This window comes from Haemaphysalis longicornis, unplaced genomic scaffold, assembly GCF_048455015.1.
Source record: "Haemaphysalis longicornis isolate Haplotype H1 unplaced genomic scaffold, Haemaphysalis longicornis Haplotype H1 scaffold_4, whole genome shotgun sequence".
NCBI classification, from domain to species: domain Eukaryota; kingdom Metazoa; phylum Arthropoda; class Arachnida; order Ixodida; family Ixodidae; genus Haemaphysalis; species Haemaphysalis longicornis.
In genome coordinates this window covers 88,615,005-88,621,764 of record NW_027526361.1, presented here as the reverse complement: position 1 = coordinate 88,621,764, position 6,760 = coordinate 88,615,005, and positions in this window count along the sequence as shown.

Sequence of the window (6,760 nt, the reverse complement as noted above, 5' to 3'; positions counted from 1 at the left end):
CGCAAAATTGTGCGCTGATGCTGCCACCTACGCTTTAAAAATTAAGCACTCCTCTGTCGATGATGGTTTACCGCAAAGCTTTCTCGCGTGGGTTTCTTTGGTAGCCTCCTCGATTTAAACTTCGACTAGTTGAGCTCTGAATTTGACCAGCACGCCGGTTGGTCTTTTGATCGCAGCGTCTTTGGCTTTAACCATTTCTCACTCAACTTCACACGAAGAACGTTTCGCGTTCAATCATCGTCATCGTTTTACGGAGGGCTGGATGACTTCGCTGTTTAATTTTGCACTTCAATGCACCCCTCTCCACACTCGAACTGCTTCCAGCTTGTCGGATATGTGTCTAAGCTGGAGGACTTTGAAGAAGTAGTAGCGCGTGTTTGGTTTCTTCACAAGGCAGTACACGGTTTTTTAGGTACTCAGTAAAGAATACTTAGCATTAAAAAACACAGCCTGGCGTTAAAACTGGAACATTTTGAACTATCGGTGCCAGCATTTATTTTTGGCGCAGGTGGCAAAAAATGGGAAGAGGAGTGGGGGTGGTTTGTAGCTTGGGCTGATGGAGTTTGAATAACTTTGGCTCTTGATAAAATGACCACTAAACGTGGGAGTTCCGCTTCATCTCTCAGGCTCCCATGCAGTCAGTGTCGCTCACCAAAACGGAAGGCACAAATTTCACGGTTACAGAAATAAAGTGTAAACTGCCACAACGCTCCCATGGCCTCACGGTAATCCATATCGTACGTACGTGCCTTTCTTTTCAAAACACACGTATCGACGTATCCCAGCGTTAAGGGTGGCGTGGAAACCGTAGTCACTGAAACCAGTAAAAATAATTTAAACTGGTAGAAATGAATATTAATATTACTAGTTCTATTCCTACTCAGATTGCGGGGAGCCAGGTGAAGAGCGCTCCAAAAAGCGCTCATGTTGATGTTGCCCATTCCTAGGCTTAGAAGCGCCTAACAAGTTAACATAGCCGTTAGTGCATTAAAGAAGAAATCAATACTAATAATAGTACTTTTATTCGTACTAAAAACGGGTCGAACCAAGTGTAGATGGCTGCAAAAAGCGCTCATGTCATTGTAGCCCATACCCAACTTTAGAAGCGTCCGACAAGTTTACTCAGCCGTTAATGCATCTAAGAACCTAACACACCTGTCTAGACTTCCTTTAACCGCACATATCCGCTCACAGCACCACTAAAACGTTCATAGCACCTATGCAAACACGGCAAAAACAACTGGAGGCAGCGTAGCCCAATGCACCGGCTCATTCCACAAACGAGGGCAGCGCCACGTGGTGGCGCCACCCGTCCAGCTGCCCAGTACCTATGCCTCTTAAAACACAGCCATATTGGTAGCGTATCTTTACCACCCGCCGCGTTGGCTCAGTGGCTAAGGCGTTGTGCGGCTCATCACGAGGACGCTGGTTGGATGGAGGTTAAAAGCAAAAACGTCCGTGTGTACGAGATTTGGGCGCACATTAAAGATCCCCAGGTGGTCAAAATTAATCCGGAGGCCTCCACTACGGAGCGCCTTATCACCTGCGTTGCGTCGGCGCGTTAAACCCTACAGCCAATCAATAAGCGTATCTTTGCCGTACAAGCACTCAATTCCGCAGGGTCCGGGTTACCCAGTAAGTGCTGTTGAACAATTTAATCAAGCCGTGGGAAGGGAGCGCGCAATAAACGCGAAGCTGCGCCAGAACAGGCCCAAAACAACCGTAGCTAAAGCAGACGACAAAGGCGACGGAATGTTCTCCGCCGCCGCGCCCGCCGTTGCACAGGGAACGCTGGGTAATAGCGCGTGCGTTCGCAGCACCATCTACACTGTGCTCCGTGAAAGAGAGAGATGCTCTTTACTAAAGAACGAAATGCAGAGAGGTTTGCCAACATGTGTACGTCGACATGCTACTCTGCAGGAAAGGGAATGGAGAAAAGATAGATGAGTAGTAAAAAAGAGGAGTAGTAGGTGAAAGGAGAAAAAAAAAAGAGATAGGGTCATATAGAGGGACATGCGATGCAGCGAAGACTGTCCGCATAAGGGGGGCTATAAAGTCTCAGTGACCCCAATATCGCCAAGATAGCCAAATAACGCATCGAGGACCTTCTGCTGAGATGATGGAGAATGCCATGGTCCAAGTAGCGATCCGTGTACGCTGGGTACAGGGGCACGGTCAGGATATACTGAAAAAATTAGCGGACCGTACTTCCCACACTTCTTCCCCCCCCCCCTCCTGAATCCTCCCCTAGCCCCCTTCCTTGTGATCCGCGCTCCCGTCTTTTAGCCCGGAAATCTCTCATGAGAAGGGACACACGCGCCTTGATTCCCCCGTGTGTCTGCTCCTTGCCCCCTAATCTTTCCCGGGTGGAGGAAGTTTCTCTCTGGAGGCTTCGGGCTGGGGTGGCCCTCACACCTTCAGTCACTTGGACTAGGGGGCACTCACAAGATGACCCAGGAACGTGTCCCAAGTGTCCGTCTCCGGTGGTTGAAGCTTACAAGCATCTTTTGTGGACGTGCGCGGGAACAAAGACAGCTCGAGACGATGCGCTGAGAAAGGTTGGTGTCCGGTGGGATAAACTGGATGACTACAACCGCTGGGCGCAGGACGATAAATAGTGCAGGTCACTGATGGACTTTCTGCACGCCACTGGACTGCATGCATACCTGTAGACTTGAAAACCTGTCCGTTTCGTGACCTTCTATGCTCTTGGAAGCCCCTCTCTCCCTATTTTCTTCTCTTTCTCTTTCCTTCCTACTTTCTCCCTCCTCCCATCTTTTACCGCCTCTCATATGCTGCGCGGCAAAAACTCGAAGTAAAACAAAAAATTGGCAGGCTCAGCGTAATTGGTCTAGGGTGAAGACATGTCATCTTCTGCTGTAACCGGCTCCTTTCGTAAGTGTAGGCGGATCACTCTAGTAGGACATGCTCAACGGTTTCGGGGGCGCCACAGTTGTCGCAATATGGGCTTGGACGTTGGGTTGTAAACGCCGCCTTGAGTTGCAGTATATTAAATAGCGTTTCCAACCACCGAGGTAGTCGTTCTGGTAGCCTCAATGTTATCTGTGGGTCAATTGAGTATAGAAAATCATGATGATGTTCCGGAAGGGACTATAAGCGGTTTCTTTCTGCTAGATCTTGCGCCTTGGTCATAGTTGATGCATAATTTTTTGTAAAGTATATCTTTCTTTTGTTTTTCATTTCTAGGCCCCTCCGTGCAGCCTCATCTCCTCTCTATTTCCTAGGATACCACAGTTTCCATGAAGCCACTGAAGGGTTACACGATGGCCAGCAGCGTGCGCGAGGTGGTGAAGGTATTTTACTTCGCGCTTGATGTGGTCGTGGATGCTGAAGCAGCTAGCACGTCGCAGGCTTTGTAGGGCGGCTTTCGAGTCTGTGAATATGGTCCATTATATTGGTGGCTGACGAAGTATGTACCTGATGGCGTCATTTATTCCATGAAGTTCAGCTAGCGTGGACGAAGTCACTCGCTCAAGCCGGCATGACCGTGTTTTGTTAGCTGAACTGCGCTCAGACGTTGCCGATCTATCTGTAAAAATATGCGTCACTGCGGAGTAAAATTTGTGAATATGGGCAAGTGAACCTGAAGTAGGACATTTTGGGATATGCGCTTTTTTCATTCAATTCTAGGTATGGAATGTTTTAGGGTAACAGGTGACGAAGGCCATGGCCGAAAACCCAGTGGCATGGTCTGCGGTGCCTGATTTGGAACGGAAGCAGTCCCTTTGTTTATTGCCTTTATTGCTTTTGTTTGTCCAAAACTGGAAGCGTCTTGATCCGCACTACGAGCCACCAAATGGGTTGTGGCATGTAGCCTGTGCCTCAAATAATTTCGTAGCGTCTCTTGAAGTCCTAAGACATTTATGTCAGGCAGTCAGCTTCTGCCCACAAAATGGCGAGCCTGCAAGAAGGCCAAGGCACTTCCTTAGACAGTTGTTGCTTGCCGCTTCCAGCTGTTTTTTGCTACCCGGGGACAGTTGCTGCGGGATGGGAAGTCTGTAGTAGAAGACACCATCAACATATGCCTTGAACAGGAGCCCCGCACAGCGACAATCCCTGCGCCAGCGAGTGCCACAAAGATATCCAATCATTTGGGGTACTTCTGAAATTCGTCTGTACTCTTTTTACTTCTGGGGACCAGGGAAGGTTCCCGTCTATTCCAATGCCAAGGTATCTTGTGGTTCGTACGTAATGCAGAGGCCAGCCACTGAGGATTAGAGAGTATCGGTCCATGCTCCTGTGGGTGAACGCCATTGGGGCACTTTTTTCGGGGGAAAGATTGAGTCCTCTCGGCGATAGGCATGCCGCTATTCATCCAACAGCCTTCTGCAGCTTCTGCTGTGTGACCCGACGCGACTTCGATGAACTCCAGAGATATCATCCGGGTAGAGTGTGACTTTGACACCCCGGGGGAGAACGCGTTTTAAGTGAATAAGCGTAACATGAAACAGCTGTGTGCTTAGGACTGCTTCTTGAGGGCCGCCTCTATTTACATCGTAGCTTGGTGTCGGGCCTTGTCCTTTGCCCATGAAAAGTTTCCGTCTTTCGAGATAGTTGGCAAACCATGCATATAATCTCCCTTCTAAGCCGAGTGCAATAAGACATGCTAGGATTGCATCATGATACAGAGTGGAATGCTGACTTGATGTCTAAACACACTGGAGTTGGGATGTGGCCAGAATTGAGTTCTTGTTGTAAATATAATACGAGTGCAATTATGTAGTCAATGGCCGATATATTCCGTCGAAAGTCGTTCATTTCAGGTGGGTAAATTTTTCTGGTTTTGACATACCAATTCATCCTTTTCAAGATCATTTTTTTTCCATTAATTTTCCTATGCAACTGAGTAAGGCGATCGGTCGAAAAGAGTCATAGCGTGTCGGTGACTTTCCAGTCTTCAGAACGGAAGTAATCTTCGCTAGCTTCCATTCAGGAGGAACGATTTCATGCAGCCACGGAGGTTTATAATACTCCAAGAAATGCAAGCTAGAGTGGTGTGTTAAATGACAAATAGCCTCATAGGTAATTTCATCGTTACCAGAAGAAAAGCGTTTCTTTACATCGGAAATGGCCGCAATAAATTGCACTGTGGCCTAACGCAGGCACAGCAGCTGGAGGTGGAATGACATGATTTAACTTTGGGCGCGTCCTTGCGGATGTGGTGGCAGACAGAAGCTTGCAAAATTCTTCAGCAGCTTCTTTCTGAGAATTATTCTCATGGAACGACACCGCGCTGAATAGGCGTAGTTGCGAGATGTTGTTACGCATACCCTTTACTACACGCCGGATGTGGTACAAAGGCTTGCGAACATAAAATTTCGCGCAAAACTCTTGCCATCGCTGCCTGCTTAACTTTTATAAATGGCGCCTGACATGTCTCTGCAGCCTACGTGCGTGTCTTATAAAGTTTTCGTACGTCGAGCCTTGCGCTCTGCATGCCTGCGAATGGTTCGTAGCCTTTCATGCCTCTCATCACTTCTGATATTGGAGGCTTTTCATAACACGCGATGATTCCCGCAGGCAGCGAGCAATGATAGGACTTAGGTCATCATCGCTAGTTGATTCTGTAATCCCATGACCCATGCTCTCTTCATAGGCCTCCCAGTTAGTGCAGTTGACCTTCGCTCCTTCTCGGAGCGCATCTTTGTCAAGGTAAGAAAGCAAAACCGGGTAATGGTCGTTTACCCTTGTTTTCCAGGTCAGGGCGCCAGGGCAATTTGGCAGCCCAGCTGCTTGAAATAAAAGAGACGGCAATGCAGCTATTCACTTTCACGTTTTTCATGTAAGTGTTGCTGCCGTTGTTAGGAGGCTGAATAGAGTAGTTGATCAGCAGCTCGGCTAGCCGCGATCCCCGGGAATTTGTATGTGCGCTGCCCCAGATCTCATGGTGCGCATTAAAGTCACCGCAAATTAGGTGAGGAGGGAACGTGCCAGTAATAATATTTTCTAGCCGCGAGGCACCAAAGCGGCTGCTTGGCTCTATGTAAGCAGTAATTAAAGTGTAGCACTGTTTGTCAATTCTGTTTTTTGCACAGACGTATTCTTCGGATTCATGAGGAGGCACGGCAACGCTTGCTACTAGCAGATCATGACGGACGGCAATAAAAAGTCGACTCGGGCGGTTTAAACGATGCGAAGGAAGCAAATAATAATCATTAAACTTACAATGCTCTTCAACTCGATATTAAGATATAAGAATAAATGGAAATTGATATGTCCGCATAAGCTGGCGAAAATCAGCTAGCTTCGAGCGTAGGCCACGTGCATTTCATTGAAAAATTGTACAACTCTTGAGTCTTGCGTTAATAAGCGGTTTCAGGCAGTGGGTCTCCGATGTAATATTGTGCTCCGGAACGATGCTGCGAAGCTGATGATGTGGAGGCCACGAAAGGTTCCAAAGACAATACGGCTTCTACCTCAGGGATATGGCCATAGGAGGGGTTGGCGAGCAGCAGTGCCCTGATCACCGCAAAGAGAAAACGCACAAGCCAGACACTCGTTTTCGAACCATTGTCTCAAAAAACGGTACGTGGTGCCGTGCTGTGTCTACATACCTGCAGGTGCACCTGAGTGGCCTGAAATTAGATGACCCTTTTGTTATTCCTAGCTCTTCTGTTGTGGTCAGTTTTCTAAAGGACGGAGGCCTACTGGCGCCATGTGCATTTAGCATTGCCATTGAGGATTTGTATTACACCTTGCCGCACAGTGAGTTGATGAGCAGTGTGAAGGAGTGCATATA